We start from the raw sequence: 20,937 nt of genomic DNA on the forward strand, positions 1-20,937 counted from the left end.
TCAGATGATTAAAGAAGAACTAATGTCAATGTTCTTCATATTATTCCATGAAATAATTGTGAGTAAAATTTCCAAATTCATTTTATGAATCTAGCATCATACTGACACCAAGAGCAGATAAGGATACGTCAAGGTTAGAGCTCAATATCCCTGATGAACCTAGATGCAAACATTCCTAATAAAATATAAGCACATATAATAAAAACAAATATTAAGAATACTGTGCACCATGATAAAGTTGTGTTCATTCTAGGGATGCAAGTATGTCTGAACATATAAAAATCAGTAATTATAATTCAACATATAAACAGAATTAAGGAAAGAAATCACAGAGTTATCTCAAAAATAGAAGAAAAATATTTGAAAAAAATTAATACAAATTTATGGTAAAAATAATAAAGAAACCACAGTTTACAGGAACTTACTAAATTCATAAAGCTTATATGTGACAAGTCCAATTGACCAATATCATAATGAATGGGGGAAACATCTTTAAAATCAGGAAGTCAAGGATATCTATCTCAGACCTCCTATTCAATACAGTACTTGAAATCTCAGCACAATCAGTCAAGAGAAGGAAATTAAAGAGATACAAATATGAAAGGAAGAAGTTAAATTATCATTGCTACTAGATGCTAGATTAGAGATTAAGTATCAAGAAACCTGCTCTATGATAATAACAAATTCTAATGAATAAACTAATTCTAACTAATAAACTAATAATAAGACAAAATCAGCAAAAGTAGCAGGATACAAAATCAACATACAAAAATACATAGCTTTCTATACATCAATAATGAATCTTCTGAAAAAAATCAGGAAAATAATTCTATTCACAGTAACTAAAGGAGAAAAAATACCTAGGGATATAGCTAATTAAGGAGTGAAAGAACTCTACAAGGAACATTAAATGATGCTGAATGAAGAAATTCAAGAAGATATTAGAAAAAAAGACCTACCATCTTCTTGAAAGTCAGGTTTAATATTGTTAAAATGGTCATATTACCAAAAGCAACCTCCAGATTCAATACAATTTTCCCCAAAATACCAATGACATTATTCTTCAAAGAACTAGAAAAAAGTCCTGAAATTCATATGGAAGAATAAAATCCCAGAATACAGAAAGTAATCCTGAGGGTGTGGACAAAGGAGGGGGAAAATGATTGAGGCATAACAATATCTTTTTTTTTCCTTTTTCTTTCTTTTTTTCATATTTATGTTTTTTTTGCAGTCACACCACTTGAAGCATTGCCATTGATTTTTAAAAATTTGTTCCTTTTAGTTATACATGGCATTAGAATATATTTTGGCAAAATATACATACATAGAGTATAACTTATTCTATTCAGGATCCCATTCTTGTGGTTGTACATGAAGTGGAGTTACCCTGGTTGTGTATTCAAATACAAGGCTAGGAAAGTTGATTAATTCTACTCTCCTTCCTATTCTCTCCCCTCTCCCTTCCCTTCCTTCCTCTTTGTCTACTCCAATGGATTTCTATTCTTCCTCTCCCCATCCTCCCTTGTTTTGGGTTAGCAGGTTAGCATCCACATATCAGAGAGAATATTCAGCCTTTGTTTTTATTGGGGGGGCAGGCTCATTTCCCTTAGCATGATATTCTCCGTTCTATCAATCTACCAGCAAATGCTATTATTTCATTCTTTCATTATTACATTATAATGAAATAATGGCATCTGCTGGTAGATTATTTATGGATGAGTAATATTCCATTGTATACAAATACCATATTTTCTTTATCCATTCATCAGTTCAAGGACACCCAGGTTGGTTCCATAGCTTGGCTATTGTGAATTGAGCAGCTATTAACTTTGATGTGCCTTTATCACCATATGATGATCTTAAGTCCTTTGGGTATAAGTCAAAGAGTAGGATAACTGGGTCAAATGCTGGTTCCATTCCAAGTTTTCTAAGAAATCTCCATATTGCTTTGCATAGTGGTTGCACCAATTAGCAGTCCCACCAATGATGATAATAATAAATAATAACATACAACTATAGTAACAAAAATAGTGTGGTAGCAGTGTAAATACAGACAAACAAATAAATGGAAAGAATAGAACACAAAGAGACAAACCCACAGAAATGTAGTCATCTTATTCTTATCAAAGGTGCCAAAAACATACAATGGAGAAAACAGCTTTTAAAAATAAAATGATGATAGTAGAAGTGGATATTCTTATACAGAAAAAAATGGAACTAGATCTTTATCTCTCACCCTTTACAAAGTCAACTCAAAAGGATCAGAGGCCTATAATTAGACCAGAAACTTTGAAACTGGTAGAAGAAAAAATAGGATCAACACTCTAATATATAGGCACAGGCAAGGAATTCCTCACTAGGACTCTCAAAGTTCAGAAAATACCATATGTTTTCTTTCATATGTGGAAAATAGAAGAAAAAGGGGGGAAAGGCAGGGGTATTGTGAAAATAGAAGGGACACCAGAATAATACAGAATCATTCCCCAATCAATACAGGGACTAGGGAGAGGGGAGAGTAAAGAGAAAGTTGTGGTACTGGGGAATAAAACTGTCTATGTTATGTGCATGTTCGAATATACCACAAGGAATTCCATTATTATGTATAATTATAATGCACCAATAAAGGAAAATCTACTGAAAACATGGCAACATATATACTCCATAGTCTGATATATTTTTATGGGTATGATTTTGATTAATTTAATCACATTTAATTTTTACATTAAAATATTATTAAATACTATGTTACATGACAGTTTTTTTTTGGGGGGGGGCGAAAACTTATAGGAAACACGTTAGTTTTCTAAGCTACAAAACAAATTACCAAGAACTTACTTTCTTACAATACCAACCATTTTTGAGTAACAATTCTGTAAGTCAGAAATCTGTCATACTGGTGGGCTCTCTATTGAAAGCATAGTAAGAACTAAATAAAGATGTCAGCTAAGCAGGGATATCTTACGAGTTACTAGGCAAAAAATGTACTCTCATGGTCACTGTGGTTTTATAAGTTAACTTCCATGAGACTGAAGTAAGGAAGATGATACTTACTCACTGACTCCAGTAACTAGAGTACCTTCACTGCTTAGCATATAGCCTCTCTCTTCTTCGAGTAGCAAAGGCATGACAAATCTTCATGCTTAGAATGTCTGATTTCATCCTTCCCTAACCTATACCCCAGATTTATATGCTCTCAATGAGGAGATCAAGGAACATCAGACAATCTTCATATTTTAAGGAAAATGGTTCGACACTAATTCATAAACCTATGCAAAATCACTTTTGCTATATAATATAACCTACTCACAGAAAGGCATTATATTCATAGTTCTAGGAAATTACATAAATCAAAAAAGTGGAAACCTTGTCCATCATTTTAGAAAACTGTGTACCATAATGAAATTTGACACCATTTCCAAAGTATAATCTTTTTATTGTGTGTGTGGTACTGGGGACTGAATGCTGGACTTGGAACATTTTTTTTGCAAGTGCTTTACCACTGAGCTCTATTCCTCAACTCTTTTTATTTATTTATTTGTTTTACTTTTTTAAGACCAGGTCTGGCTAAGTTGCCCAGGCTGACCTCTAACTTGTGCTCCTCCTGTCTCAACCTCTTGAGCAGCTGGGATTACAGGCTTGCACCAACACACCAAGCTATACTTGTAATCTTAATTCATTTTTTTTCTCTTAAATGGTATGTGTTATCTTATTGGGCATGAATGATGGAAATAACATATTTCAATTAAAATTAAATTGCTACATATTCTAAATAGAAGATGTATTACATTTTATTGCTAAAATATTTTTACTTAACATTTACAAGACTCCCCTTTGATATTTGGAAAAAGAAACCTGATTTTTTTCCTTGAATATTTTCATCCATGGTTGATTTTTAACCTCTTATATTTAGCTGAAACTAAAAACAGATGTGCTAGGAAATCACATAAAAAGTTATTCTCGTTTGAAAATTTTGACCTTTAAGATAGAGACAAGCTTGGCTGAAAATCAATACTCAGGATATTTCTCTGAAAAAAAATTATTTAGCTTTTCAGTCAATGCCAAGAGATAGGCTAACATTTTAGCACATTTGATGGAAAACGTATTTTTCCCCTTAATAGCTACAAAAATATTTTTGAGCATATACAAAATTACACATTAGTTCAGTTAACATACTTGCCATTTTTTTTTTTTTTTTGTATGTGTGTGTGTGTTTTACTGGGGATTGAAATCGGGGGCATTCCATCACTGACCTACATCCCCACTCCACCCACCCTAGTCCTTTTTAAATTTTCCAGGCTAGCCTCAAACTTTCAATCCTCTTGGATCAACCTCCGAAGTAGTTGTGATTATAAGCATTAGGCCACTATGTCTGGCTCATATCTGCAAATTTTAAAAATGTGGATGAATTTAATATAATTAATTGAATCACAAAACAATAGGAGGAGGTATAGTTGGTAGGGTTAACATAAGGTATAATAAAGAAAATTAGGGTCTGTTAAGCAGAATGAAACATAAAATCAATATGATAAAACACCTAAATGTATATGAGAACTAAAAAATGCTATTAAAAATTATTCTTCAGAGAACTCCTGGTCAGCACATGAATCTAAGCAATGCCTCAAGAATTAAAAGTAGTGAGTTTGCTCGTCAATTTTTTCATAGACCACACACACACACACACATAAAATCTATTTTTTCTTAAGTATGAATTAACTAGGTAATTGGATGAATTTTCTCATAACTCTTGGTGTTTTAAAGTATGAACATTATCATCAACATAATAATACCTGAGTTTCTTCAAATATTCAGACTGTATATAGACTCTTGTTAAATCTGAATTACAGTTATTTGATCAAGTGGTTCACAGCTAAGAGAATAGAATGGAAGAAAATGCTGTCAAGGGTTGAGTTCACTTCATACACATGGTAAAAGGCATATCAGATCTGTATTTGTGCAGTGGAATTCACTTATTGATAGACATAATTTAACATTTATTTGAAAGACTTTACAATGTGTTTCTATTGTCATTGTTCATTTGGACCTTTATACTAAGACATAAATCAATCATACTCTTCTCAGATAGCTCAAAATTTTTCAACTCTAGGCTACCAACTCATATAGAAATACAGATTTTTTTTAAAAGGGAATCCTTGTGATTTTCCTATACATTAAAAGAAAACAAAAAATCCTCTCAGAATCAGATCCCCAAATTCATCAACTCTTCTTCCTACAACACACAGAGTTTGTCAAAATTTTACAATCACTCTTTCCCCATAAATGTTAAAGATTTGTACTGATGTGAAGTTTTAATTTTTAATTTTTTTCTCTTTTTTTGCCTTATTCTATCTTCACTTACAATGCCTTCCCTTTCAAGGGACCAGTCAATTCCTATGCAAACAAATTTTGTACCATTTAGCAGGCAAGGCAAACATGCCAATGAATGGCTAAATTCCAAAACCAAGACCCAAGCTGTGGAATACCTTCTGCTCCTATTCCTGAACTCCAATTGCAAATTTCAGATGAATAAACTGAGGAACAAAGTACTGTGGCTGGAAAGGAGGTAAATAGTTTGATCACGGTCACACACAGAGCGAGAAATAGATACATAATTTTTGTTTTCATCATCTAAATTATTTCCACTAAAGGAAAGTTCTCCAAAATAATTCTTGACAGTTCTTCAGATGCTAAATAAATAACTAAAAATAATTATGCAATGAATATATATGCGCATGTCTTTTCTTACCTAAATATAGGCTCACATTAAGCAGACCCTAATCAAAGAAATCTCAACTATGTCCTTTTCTCTTTTGTATAACAACGATTTCCTCATCATTATATCTTCCTATTGAATGCACTGTTAAGAATGCCAAGATTTCATAAGGATTCAGACATGTACTGGGAAGTAGCTCAGCAAGGCAAAATTTCCTTCTGCAGAAGGGTGTGCTCAAATACAGTCTGGCAAGCAAGCACACTCTTTATCCCTAACAGAGCACTGCACCTTGCTCTCCTGGGAGGAACTTGGGGTTTCAATCTACATGACTGGCTAATTGTAAAATCAGGGAGGACAAAGGAAAGAGAGATAGTTTAAATGACTCTGATTTGATAAAGATTGGGAAGCTCAAAAAAGGTTAATTGGGTTATTTAAAGAAATCCATAGGCTATGGAGCTATTGTGTAACTTTTCATTCTGCTCTAATTTCCCTCTGGCTGCCCTTCTTATATTCCAATTTTACATTGAAGGCTACATACTATATTCTGCAAATCAACCACCAGACTTTCTATTTCTCACATGTACTAAGAAAATAAATGGTCGAATTGGCCTACTAAAAGGTTTTATTTTCCTTTGCATGGAAGATTATAATTTATCTTTTATATGTGTTTATAACAAACTTATTTAAAGAATTTTCTTTACTTTTGTTACAGATAAGTGCTGACTCACTAGAACACTCTGAGGATTGATAAGGGTAATCTTGAGGTATTACAAACTATATACAGTATACAGTATAGATAAGCTTACCTCTCTACATATTTATTAACCATTTTTCATATTTTATACCTATTTGAATTAAAGATTCTGGATTGAACATAGACTTAAATTTATTGTATAAGATATTAAAGCAGATTTTTACAGGTCAAAGAGTAATTTTAAAGTATTTTAGAATTATTTTCAATGAAGAGATGAATTAAAAGGTATTTCTAATTAGTCCTTATGAATAAAATACACAGTTAATTAGAACTCACTTGCCCACATGAGTAAGATATTTATTTTAAATCTTAGATCCCACTTGTAAACCAAATACATTTTCCAGTGAATCTTTTCTATTTTATCTTATTTTTAAGTGTGTATTTTTCTCCTGACTGAGAAAAAAGGAATGAGAGAGGAGACCTGTATAATAATTCAGTTTACAGAGCTCTATATGACTTTAGTCAAATTCTTCTGAAACACCTCTTTGCTGTGAATGAAACTGTCCTCCTTGGAAAGTCTTCATTTGCCAAATTGCACCAAAGTCTAAGCATGCTATGCACTGAGTTAGAAAATGAATTATTCAAATACTATCCCTCAATGTCTGAGTTTCAGAGGTTTACAAAGCAATTTGTGTGTGATTTTTCATTTCCAAAGGCCAATAACTTCCTCCAGGTGCTTTATTTTAGTATTTTCTATCTTCTAGTAATTATATATTGCATTTGAAAATAGCAAGGAGCCATGAGTGTAAGGAGGTATGAATAATCTTTCTGAAAAATTATATATGAGCAAATGGATGCCACATGAAGTGGATTAATAAGTTAATTGTCTAAATGGAAAACACATCTCACGCAATTTCAGGCCATTAATGAGATCAAGAATCCCAACTGAAAGAAAGCAGTGATTTTTATGCCATCAGAAGCTAGAGTTTTGCCCTTACCACTTTTTGATTTTGTACATTAATTGTTCTCTGTGGAAATTTTTTAAAAGTCAGAAAAAAGAACACTTAGTTGTTACCTCTGCACTGCTCAAAACAACTAATGACTGTAAGAATGCTAGACCTGCAATTAAATAAAGTAAACAAAGATCTTGAAATATTAGTTTCAGTATCTCAGTTTCTTTATAAAAACATGGTGACCTCAACAATAGTAAACATGCTACTTAGCATGTAAAAAATTTTAATCTTTATATGGCCTCAAATCAAAAGTAAGCATTACCATCTTTTTATACTTTTATATTTGAAAAATATAAATTACCAAGTATGTTATTTATTTCCTTTACTAAAAACTGTTAGTCAATTACCTTTCCATCCAGCAAAGGAGCAATCATGAAAAGGAAAATATTTATAACTTTCATAAGTTATACAATAAATGTCTTGCCTAACTTCAGGTTTCCTTTGTGTTACATAATTAGTGAAAATTTAAATTATATGTCCAAAATAAACTATTACAGATTTTATTGAATGAATAAGTATACCTTCCATTTATTGACAGTCTGTGTTGGGATTTTCCTAGACACTTAAGGTGGGGAGAACAATGGCCACCAAATATGTCCTTGTCCTTGTCCTAAGAACTAAAGCTTGTGAATATGGTATGTTATGTGGCAAAAGGAATTGAGTTTGAAGATGCCATTAAGACTGATTTCCAGCTGAATTTCAGATGGGAGATTATTCTCATTGACCCGGTGTAATCATATGAATCCTTAAAGTTGGACAGTGGGCAAATGTTAGGGCCATAGTGACATAATATGACAAGGACTCAATCTGCCTTTGTTGGCCTTGACGAAGGCCAGTGGCTGTGATACTAGGAATGCAGACAGTCTTAAGCTACTAAAAGAAAGAAATGGATTCTCCCTTAAAGCTTCAGATAGGAAAGCAGTTCTGTTAAAACCTTAATTTTGGTCCTTTAAGAGACCTATGTTAATACTCCCTCAGAGAAATAGCATAATATATTTCTTTTTTTTGAAGGCAATTTGTTCTAATTTGGTATGGAAAAACTAAAAACTAATACAAGAGTCATATATTAATTCTTAATTGTTGTATTTTCTCAAGTCATTTTTGACTTTTATTTGTAAGTTGCAAGAGAGAGTACTGGTCTTGGATGTTATTGTAAAAAGTAATATAAGCTCTTTTTTCTGGGCTGGAACTATGGAGGGTGCTGAAGAGAAGAAAAGTTCCTGCTGTGCCAGAAACCCTTAAGAAACAGTGAATGAATTTTGCAGAGCTAAAGGTAAAGTTTTTGAGAATGAAGTTTGCCTAAAGGCGCTTTAAAAGGCAAAGAGGAAGAGAATGAATCTATGAAAAAGCCAAGCACTATCACAAAGAATATAGGCAGATGTACAGAACCCAGATTCAAATGTCTAGGATGGCAAAAAAAAAGTTGGCAAATTCTATGTACCTTCAGAATGCAAATTGGCATTTGTCATCAGGACCAGAGGTATCAATGATATAAGCCCAAAGACCATTAGGAGTTGCAGCTTTGCCTTCCCCATACCCTCAATATTACCTTTGTTAAGCTTAGCAGGCTTTAGTTAACATGCTGTGGATCACATAAACACTCACTGTATGGGGTTACCTGAATCTAAAGTCCATGAATGAACTAATCTGCAAGTGTAGATATGGCAAAATCAATAAGAAACAGATTACCATGACAGATAACACTTTGATGGATTGATCTCTTCATAAGTATGGCATTATCTGCATGCAGAATCTGATTCAAGAGATCCACACTGTCAGAAAATTATTAAAAGGGGCAAATAACTTTTTCTGGTCCTTCAAATTATCTTCTTCACAAGGCAGAATGAAAAAAATGACCACCTATTTTGATGAAGGAGGGGATGCTGGCAACAGAAAAGAACCCATCAATGCTCATTAGAAGGATGAACTAAGATATCTCCCATGATATTTTTGTAATCAGCTCAGCTAATAAATAGTACCTGCTCTCAAAAGAAAAAAAAAGTATTAAAAGTCTAATCCATGTTTGACTTTCTCTGTTAATTTCTTCCTATTATACCACAGTATTTCCTCACAAGATGCGAATTTACTGAAAGTTTTTGTAAACATAAAGCTTCACACCAAGGCAATGAATATTGATATTCTTATTGCTATTGATAACAGTAACAGTATTAATAGTGTGGTCATATACTATCAAATACACGGAATCTCAAATGTACATATGAAATGACAGAAAACATATTTGTCACATTAAACAGTTAATTCTTCTCTGAAGAAACATAATTCAGAAAAAGAGCCTTGCTATATTTGCATTTAGTGGTCCAGGACGACCTCTTGAAAATATAATAAAAATATTTTTTAAAGTCAATAGTAAATATTGAGATGCAACAGCAGAGTGTCATATTCACAACTGGTGGAAATACAAAATCATATGGCTTTTTTGAAAGACAGTTTGACAATTTCATACAAAATACACTTTAACCATAGAAGTAAAAAATCATATTCTTGATGTTTAACAAAAAAGCTGAAAACCTATGACCACCCCAAACTGTGCCAATGCATGGTATAGAAGCTTGTTTACAGTTGCCAATACTTGGAAGCAACCAAGGTGTCCTCCAACAGGGGAAACAATAAATTGAATGTGATATATTGAAACAATGGAATAACATTCAGCACTAAAAAGAAATAAGCTATCAAGTCATGAAAAGAAATGGAGGAGATGTAAATGTATATTACTAAGTGAAAAAAAATCTGAAAAGGCTACAACTGCTCCAACTACTCAATTACTGTATACCACCTACTATATATATGACATTTACAAAAAGACAGAAATGTGGAGATAATAAAAAGATCAGTTGTCACTAGGGGTTAGGGGAGTGATAAATAAGTAAGCACAGAGTGTTTTTAGGGCAGTGAAATTATTCTGCATGTTACCACAATGTTAGTATATGCTATTATACATCAGTCAAAACCCACAGAATATATAGGAGTGAACCCTAAAGGAACCCATGTGATAATGATATGTCAACGCAGGTGTTTGGACTCTAACACTTACCACAAGTCTGTTGTAGATGTTGAGAAGGCTGCTATATGTAGTACAAAGGGATTTATGGGAAATTTCTATACCTTTAGCTCAATTTTACTGTGAACCTAAATCTACTATTAATAAATAAAACACATTGATAACTTATTAAATATACAGACTTAATCAAATCTCCTACAAATTATAAAAAAGCAATTAAATGTATATAGAAAAAGTAAAGACTATCACTCTATTAAGAAAAAATGTTGGCTATCATGAAAACTAGAAATAAAAAGGAGAATCAGAGTGAATGAAATTATTTGTAAATAACTAGAATCTATTAGTTAAATGGAGATATTCCCAAATCCACAAAGATTAAGAGTGAGGTAAAAAATAGAAGAGTATCAGATAAGTGAATATTTGTAGTATATTTTTCTTATTTGTTAAGGTAAAGGAAAATGATTAGATACAAAAAATCTGGTGTGTCATTGAGGGCACAAGTGGAGTTTGGATCAGCATTTATTACAGTAATGTAATTTGTTTACTATAGCATGGCTAGGATACCACTGGCCAGCGGAGATTAAGTCAAGTCACAGAAAGAATTTCATAAGAGAATGGACAGAAGTGAAAGAAATAAGAAGAAATTCATGAGAAATGGAAGTGGGAAAGGAAAAAAAAAAGGCAGAAGACATTTGTAGAGAGAATAGTGTAATCGAGGATCTGAAATTTTAGATACAAAAATACCTCACCAGATTATATCAAGTTATTAAACACTCCTTTGTAAATTTCTGACCAATAAGAGTTAAACATTCATTAAGCATTACATGGAATAGAGAAATTATTATATCATATTATTGTGTAGCTGTAGTTTGAGGGAAATGATCTGGTAAAAAGACCTTTGAAAACACTAGAAATGTTATTACTCCATTTCATTAAAAGATATTTCATCATTATGTCATTTATTAACTGTCTTTGTGTATTTATAATCCAAAGACAGTTATTGGTTATCTTTTATACATCAGGTGTTATGCTGAATTCTGGTATACAGGAAAAAGATTCTATTCCTGTTTTCACAATGCCTTTTTTTTTAAATCATCTATTTTTTTAAATGTATTTTCACAATGTATTGAATCCCTTAAAGATTTAATTAAAATTTAGTCAAAAAATAAGTGCATTTCTTCAGTTTAAATGGTGTCATTTTAATAATATTTATAATTTTAAAATTAAATAAAGGTTAAATTTTGCTTGCTGACTTATAATTTTATATATTTATTGTAATATTATTTAAATTCATAGAGATAGTATTTCATAAAGTTTAAGTCTTCCATATCAAATATAAAACAAAGTGTATTAGCTTTTCATTGCTGGCAAAAATAATTGAGAAAAAAACTGAGAAGAGAAAAGATTTATGCTCTGGGTTTCAGAGGTTTCAGACATGATTGGCTGGCTCCATTGCTCTGGCCTGAGGCAAGGTAGAACATCATGGCAGAAGCATATGGAGAACGGCAGTTTCTTACCTCATGGCAGCCAAGAAGCAGTAAGAGAGAGAAATATGAACTGGGGGACAAGGTATATTCTTCCATGATGAACCTCCTGTGACTACTTCCTTTAACTATGCCCCACACCTACATTTGCTAATCCACTGATGAGATCAGAGCCTCATGATCCTTCTGGAAGGCCTTATGTCTAAACCTTGCTGCATTGTAGAACAAGCCTTCAGCTTCAATCAGTGGGGGATACTTCATATACAAACCTTAAAATAGAGCAAACATAAATGAACCAAATAGCTGCAATACTCATTTTTGAAAAAATGAGAAATAATATTTTATCAGAATAAGAGACCAGTTTGCTTTAAATAATATTAGCACTGAAAGAAGAAGAGAAATCATCAACTTATATAAAATATTGCTTAGGTAACATTTCTTTTTTTCTTTGTCAAACATTCACTCCATAGTGTAAAGCCTTTTAGGCAATCTCTAATGGATACAGGAAGACTAGCAAAATGGCATCAAATGTGGTGGTTTATGAAGGATGAATCAATTGGCATAAAATGTATTTTAGTACTCACATAAAAGCAGGTGACTACTGCAGATAATCAGGTTATTTAATAAATACAGCCGTAGAAAAATAATAATTATTGGATTACATTATAAAATTCTGACACTATGAAGAATTTTCATAAATGGTAAATTTACAGAGAAAGATAGAATATGACTTTTAAATATATTATTCATTTTATAGTAATAATTTAAATGTAATTGTATTTTAAATGTTATCAGAACTTATCTTTGCCTTGAATTTTGGTAAAATTTATCAATATTTCTTCCAAACTTAGAAAATATCTTTATATCATTTTAAAAATATGTCTGTATCGTATTTTAACTACTCATTTACTTTTGTAAGCAGGTGAGGCACATAATGTGTTTATACAAACTTCAATATTAAAATACGCTTCACAATGTGTCCTCCCTTTGATTTTTAATTCTGCTTAATATAATAGAATATTCAGAGTGAAATTTTTTTGGAGAGACTGTATTAGTTCAAACTGATGAGCAACCAACATGGAATGTCAAAGTCATGAGTAATGCTAAATAGCAACTCTGTCAGAAACCACTTGAAAATATGCCCCATTCAAAACAGTATGATTTAAAATTTATCTTCACAGCCAATTCCCTTTCTATGTATGGTGATCATTATCAGTAATATAATTTTCCAATTATGGAATAATAAAGTGAAAGTAAGGAAATCTGAAAAGCCACAAATATAAGAAAATACTGTTTATAGACATCAATATGTACTTACTGCCCTCCTGATATTTGTGTTTGGCAGGGGTTCTTTGATGAACTTATTTTAATGTCTAAACTATTGCAGAAGAAATGTGGATATCAAGACCATCTTTGAACAAGTAAGATTCAGTCACAAATCAGTCTCTTGGGGAAAAATATCAATTGTTCTTTCACATTGTACAATCTAGAAACACAGATATGAAAATAAATTATTGAGTATATATTATGGTTGATATATATTGGAATAGCAAGCTTTAATCCCAATTTTATATGTTTAGCCAAGAGGGAACTATTGAACTATATGAGATTTTACACATCTTTCAACTAAATTAAAGATACAAACATTAAAGTTAACACTTGGGATATCATGAAGATTTGTGTGGCTCTCTAGGGTGCCATAAACCATAAAGTAAGGGAAGAATCTATAAATGAGCTTTTTCGTTTTCAGTCAAAGTATTGGTGAATATCTTTTAAATTAAAAATTTTGGAAGGCCACTAAGAGTTGTGTGGAATAGAAATGATCTGGCAGAGTTGAGCCAGGAGATAGGAGTGATCAGAAGAAAATGAGAATTGTTCTATGCTTCTGAACAGATCTATGAAAACTAAGTGATAACCTATTTATTGTATATCATCCAGTGAAAGTCCATTTCAGAAATTTTCTGAAATATACCTTGACCATCTTTATACCAATATGAAAAAATTGTAATTGAGAATACCTAGAAAGAACATATTACTATTAACCTAATTAACATAGTATGACAGAATTACACTAAACAACTGACTAATTCCTGGTACTTTAAAAGTTGATTTGAAGACAGATGATTTGAAGTAAGTCTTGTTTTGCATTTCTGAAGGCTTTTTAAACAACCAGAAGTAATTTTAAAGAGCTGGAAATGAAACAGTTCAAAAACATTTTCAGTCTTCATCTAAATAAAAGAATCTTACTATAGCATTTTGATAAAGTAGTTAGATATTTACAACAGCATTAATATTGTTCAAAGTAAAGATGCCAATAACTTAAAACTATATAAGAAATTCATTTTGATAATGTGGAGAATGAATAATAGATCATTAATTTTTAACAAATCATGAATTTTATTAACAGTTCAAAATCCCAACAAAGGGCCATTAGGGGCACATGGAGACGCAGACCAAGCATATCATCTTTATAATGAGTAGTAAAACACAGCTAATAATCTCTGTAAAACAAAATAAAACCATTAATCATTTTGCAGCCAACCCACAAGGGTCCATCCTTTTCTGGCCATTTGGAACCAACTGATGAAGTTGTGCTGGCCAGGCTGAGTACTGAGGGCAATCCTGAATTCTGTGTTTGGCAGGCACTCCCAATACAGTGGCCACAATGCCAGAAATTTCTGGTTATTTCGTATCCATTTCCTCAGTTTCACTGATGGTGTTTAGAGCTTTGGTTTTGAGAATATTTGGGATATCAAAGATGCCCCCATGGACTCACGGCTTCCTCAAGAGAGGATGGCTTACATTTTCCTTTTCTGCTTCCCTCAGCTCTCTCCCACACAAGATAGGAGAATGGAGGTCATCTGAATCACAAGTTATTTTTATGCAAATTCTTATTATGCAAGGACATATCATTATAGGCACAGGGAGAGTACTGCTGGTAGAAACTTTCAGCCACCAGCCATCTTCAAAATCATCTGAAACAGGTGCTAAGAGCCACAGCCAAGTAATATGATGCATGGCATTTTTGGTTGAAAGGTGACGTCAGCAAGCCATTGAGATGATATGATTATGTGAAGATCTGCATTCATATGGATATTGGACTCCTGCTGTCCACCTCGGCCTTCTACAGGACTCCTGGAGAGTTCCCATTGGTTGAGGAAGTGCAGTAGGAGGGAATTCCGGAGGAGGGACTTCCTGTTGGGGTCCAGGAGAATGCAGCAATCTCCGCAGGAGCCTACGGGCATTGGCGGCAGTTTCAAAAATAAAGTTTGTTCCTGTTTGAGTGGCTCATGATTTTGTGCCCAGCCAGACTGCAGCAACCAGGTATCCTGCCCAGGGCAGCAAATCCCACCCTTGGTTAATACAAGTGCAAAAAACTTAGGTCCTCCACCCCACTTTGGTCTATTCTAATCAAAGCTCCCCTCCGCTCTCAGAGAACTTTGTTAAAACTTCAATGCAGTATAACTTTTCCCTCTGCTTAATCTTGCATTTCCCCTTTTATGTCCATAGCTGGTGATCTCCAAATCACCTCCCAACAAATTTCCTACGAGTTTCTTACCATCTCAGTAGTTAGAATGTGTGAAAATAAAGGACAATTAATAAAAGAGGGGGGCAGCTAAATTTAGAAAATACTCAATTTAATTTCATGATTTTAGAAATGTTCAGATGCCTAGAAATGGGAATATAGAAAGGAGATGGTAGTACTTAGACAAGTTTGGAGGCCAGAAAGCACTGTGGATGAAAAAGGACTGTGGTGGACCCAGACAGATTTGGCTAGAATTCTGTTTTATTACTTATTACCTGTTTGGCACCATGTCACTTACAAAGTCTTCCTACAGCAGACCTGGCAGAGTGGCAGCCCTTGGGCTACATTTGATTTGTTTTACAGTAAAAACAAACATGATTTAATTTCCATCCTTAAATATAGGAATGTTTAAAGTAAAAATCCACATAGCTAAATTCTTTTGAAAAAACTAAAATCTGGAAATGCTTAGCTCCCCTGAGCACATGGTGACAATCCTGTGCTAAAGGGTCCTATCCCCCTTCAATAAAGAACACACTTTCCTAGTGTATCATGTATTACGGCTTTTTTGATAATTTATGTTACTTGGCTGATTCATTTGTAAAATGAGTTACATGAAGGTAACGTCACCTATCTTTTCAATAAATATATTGGATATAAAACACCTAATGCAGATCTAGTTATATAATAAGCAGATAGTCACAAAAAGCTATTGTAGTATTTATTATGGTAGTGCTGGCATTATTGACCAGATATAAAAGAGGATACAGCCAATATAGAATACCTTGGCTGTAATTAAGAACATAAGCTACAAAGCAAGCAGATAAGACCCATGATCAGGTGATATACTAGAATTTATGAGCAATTAAATAGTAAATTCCATACTTAAATTAGAGGAAACATTTTTAACTATTTCCATAAGTTATTTCATTTAATTTATCACAAATGCATCTATGACATATTAAGTCTAAATTATGACTAATGTGTTTACAGAGAACATTTCCAAATATCTGTTGTTTTTTTTTTTAAATTTTTTATTAATCTTCTTGTATTTTTAAAAATTGCAACCCAACTATCCTGGGGAAAGGAACATATGCTGTCACCTAATAAAAACTACTCTGAATTGTTGGAAAATTTTTTGTGAAATAATCAATAGTCTCTAGATTCTCCCTGCCAATTAAATCTCATCTCAGTGACAGGAACCAAAAAAAGCAACAGTAGCTACTATCTCCTTTAAAGAATTCTTGGTTACATAATAATAAGCGAAATTTATATTACCATTATTGTAAATAACAACTGAAACTGTACTTGGATAGAAATATTTACTAAGCCAAAAGCATTAAAGCACTTTAGTATAAATTTTTAAAAGCATAAATATATATTTTGGATCAATATAAGCTTTTCAGACTTTTTCACACATTGAGACATAATAACCACATATCAAACTATGGTGATAAAAGTACATTCAAAGTGTCCACACTTGGAAACATGAAAAACACTGCCAAGGAATATCATATTACTTTGCCACACTTGTATACGTCCTCACAAAGAACTGTCTTCAGAGCTTGCCAGAAAGTCCTTCCAAAAAAAGAAATAATTGAAAGGAAACAAAATGTTGATATGGTACACAACGTTTGTTTTCTACCTATTCAGTCCTTCTTAATTGCTAACAGAATTTCTATTTTATCTGAATTTATACTTCATGTCCAGACATTTACTGTCTCATTACTCTGGGCAATGAATCATGATTGCTCTAATCCAGTTATGATGATGCTGTTCCTTGATTTTTCCAGTCTGGACTATGTGTAGAATAGCTGTATTATCATATGGGGCCAATAAAACTAAGTGTACATCTGCTTGGGGGTATTCTGGAAAAGCTTTTGCCATCTTTATGAAAAGAGAATAGATGAAGCTATTACAGCCCTTTTGCCTTTTTTTCCATCCTCTTGCTTTAATTTTGGATGTGATATTTGTTGCTGAGGCAGTCTGCTGCCTGGTAAATCCAAATTGCTCTATTTTTATTTTTTAAATAATAGCTAACATTTGTAAAGAGTTTAGTATATGTGACAGCATGCTCTGTGGCTCATTGCATTTTAGCTCATGTAATTTCAACTATCCAAGCAGTGTATTACATATGTGTACACAGGAGGAAACTGAAGGTCAGCAAGAAAAACTGATGAACTGAGTTGCCTGTGGTCACATTGGTAGCTGCTAGAAAAATTGGAGTTGGAACCCAAGATTGACACTAGCAGCATGGATATATATATATATATATATATATATATATATATATATATATCTATATCTATATCTATATAGATATAGATATAGATATAGATATATATAGATATAGATATAGATATAGATATAGATATAGATATAGATATACTGCCTTCCTAAAAATACATATATATATATATATATATATATATATATATATATATATATATATACACATACATACTGCCTTCCTAAAAAATGAAAGCTACCTCAATGTTTATAGAGCAAATGGCCAGTGCTTGAAAAGTCAACAGACTCCACACCATCAAGAAATTGGCAAGCCTGTTCGGCTAAGGACACCTTTATTATAATTTTTCATCAATGACTAAAAGCTCCATTAAGAGGTAAGAATAAATCTGAAGTTTTTCTCTGGTTTGAGAAATCCTTAATGTGCATTAGTTGCAGCCAATTCTCAGAATAATTTCATGAATTCAACCTCTTTTTAGAGACCAGAATTAAGTCAACTTAAGTGTGGTTTTGGAAGAACAGCCAGACCCTTTATGTCCTTAGATATCCCCATCGGGGGCTTCTCCACTAAAATGTTTTGTCCATTAATACAGGGACTGTGTCAAAAGAAAGGCATGTGGAAGCAAAGAGTCTCCTCTTTGTCTAATATGATAATAAGTACGAATGAATACTTCAAATGCTTAAAGATACAGAGAGTTAATTGCAGACAAAGCGGATAGGTTTCAATGCCAAGATTAATCATGCTACAGTTGTTAAAAGAGAAATATGTTAGTTTTCTATGGCTGCTGTAATAAAATACCACTAATTCAGTGGATTAAAATATTGAAAAATTGTAATGTTACAGTTCTATAGGTCAGCAATCGGACAAAATCAAGGGTCTAGGGGGACTGAGTTCCTTTCTGGAAGGGAATATTTGTTTCCTTGCTGTCTTCAATTTCTAGAAGCTTCTGACCTTTCTTGACTCATGGCCCCATCTTCCATCTCTGAAGCCAACAGTGAAGGGTCAGGTTGAAGTCCACCCCCTGTCATCTTCTCTATTGGAAACCAGGGAAGAGTTCTCTGCTTTTAAGAGCCCATGAGCTTAGATGGGGCCCACCTAGTTATCCATAATGATCTCTCCATCACAAATTCCATTGTGCTGATAAAATCTGCAAAGTCTCTTTTTCTTTATAAGGTAACTTATTTAGGGTTCTAGTGAATAGAACGTGGACATTTTTGGATGTCGTTAATGTACCTTTGACAGTGCAATAAAGGTTTACAAGTGCACAGTTACAAGAAAGTGAAAAAAGGCACTATTTTACTGGATCCATAACACTTGGATCAGTGCTAAGTTCATGAAAGTACCAAGAGAAAAATATTTTTTGAATTAGAGAAGTTTGCTTGAAATTTGCTCTGGTGACAGTAATAAAGTGTATAAAAAGATGGCTTATAAGATGTCCTCAAGCCGAAATATCCTGCATAATATCTAAAACATAATATAAAATACTTAATTGATAGATGAGTTAACTGTATTCATTAAGAAAAGGTTGAATCTATGGGCAATTCTTCCAGTCTGTCATAATTTTCAGAAATAACTGATAACTAACCTAAAAAAGTACATAAGTTACCTCCACAGGAAGATGGGACATAAGCTTAAAATACAAATGGCCACAGCTAATGAACCAGGTATTTTCCATTATCACTATGCCATGATCTGTTCTTTTCCCTGGTAGTCAGACATGCATAACATACACTAATAAGTTCCTTTGCTCACTAGCTTGTGGTTATGTTTAGCCAGTGAGACATCCAAGGGAAGAGTGGAATCAAAGAAGATAAGAAGGAAACAGAAGGCAAGGTTATCTTTCCCCTGGCTCCTTCCAAATTGCCTTGGGCTGGATGCATTCAGCACTCTAAGGTCCAATTTCATCTTTACTTCACTTTCTATACAAGACATTCTTCCTTTTAGTGGAGATAATTTCATTTTTCATGTGTCCTTTTATACCATACAAAGGTAATGGCTTCAATCTGGGCATAATCCTTGTGATATTTTGATATTTTACTCCCACATTTCCAAATATTTTTGTTAAACTCTCCTGAGTTATCAAATTTGTTTTGTTTTGTTCTTTCCTGCAAAGATCCATGATTGGAATTGCCATGGATACAGCATTTGTGGCTTAAAAAGTAGGAAAAATTATCTGAGAATGTTAAAGAAAATGAGTAGTAAGAATATACTCTATTTTCATGTATATTTAAAAGGAAAAACAAAAATATTGAAAATAAAGAATAAATGCCAAGGTAAAAAAAATTGTCACTTTTTTTCTCTTATTGTATCAAGTAGAAAATGATGCACTTGATTTCATATTTTGAATTATATATAAGCAATGGGAATATATTGGAAGATAAATATCAATAAAGATCCTGATTAACAATATAATGTATAAAAGTTTTTATAGTGTGAGTTCTGGATACATTCAGAGAAGTTAAAGTGGTTATCCAGAGGCCTGGTAGATAAGGCATGCCCTCAACATGAGTAGTTCAAAATGTAACAAAACAAATTCTTTCCCTCCTTGAGAATGTTTTAACATCTGGAATATTAGATGTTATATTTCTCTCATTCACACTTAATTGCACATGTACAACTAATAAAATCTTTAACTCTGTGCACTATGGATGCAAAATGGAAAAATATTAGTTAATACATCTTTACTTAATTTTTATTATAATGCAAAATAATTAATGTCAAGCGAAATGCTGAGGACCACAGTCTTTACTGTGAATTCTAAGATGTACAAAGTTCATAATATTGAAATAATTTTCTTCTTATTAATTGGTATTGATGGATGTTTAATGAGGTATCTTAGTTAAGCTAGTGATTATTATTGTCAAAGTTTAAACAGAACAATAATTAGTGAATTTGATGACTACTATTTTCCTTTAGTTAGTATTTAGTATTTAATAATCAAAACACATCATTTACATGTATTCTAAGTATGCCCCTTATGATTTTCCTGGTATTCAAATCATTCTGACATTTACAAAGGTGAAATTAAAATTGCAGAGTTGAAATCATGAAGAACACAGGCTTATACAAAAGCAAATTCTCATAGGAATTTAACAACAAACAGTACAAGTTACCAGTCAAATTATGAGCTATAAATTCTCACCTAGAAATAAGAAAAGTGGATTTGTATTGAATATATACAAACATTCAAAACAATAGTATATATAAAAGTAAGTGAACATTTTTAATAGAAAATAAAAGGGAAGA

The 20,937-nt window shown here is 32.6% G+C and overlaps 1 protein-coding gene and 1 pseudogene across 3 annotated transcripts in view; one reads left to right on the plus strand and one right to left on the minus strand.

Moving 5' to 3' along the window:
- The window catches only part of Ccser1 (coiled-coil serine rich protein 1), a 1,159,332-nt gene that overhangs the window by 798,849 nt on the left and 339,546 nt on the right, over positions 1-20,937 (minus strand). The gene's annotated exons all lie outside the window — the stretch shown is intronic.
- Positions 8,050-9,348, plus strand: LOC101959864 (large ribosomal subunit protein uL30 pseudogene; annotated as a pseudogene).

This window comes from Ictidomys tridecemlineatus, chromosome 9 (genome assembly GCF_052094955.1).
Source record: "Ictidomys tridecemlineatus isolate mIctTri1 chromosome 9, mIctTri1.hap1, whole genome shotgun sequence".
Lineage (NCBI taxonomy): Eukaryota > Metazoa > Chordata > Mammalia > Rodentia > Sciuridae > Ictidomys > Ictidomys tridecemlineatus.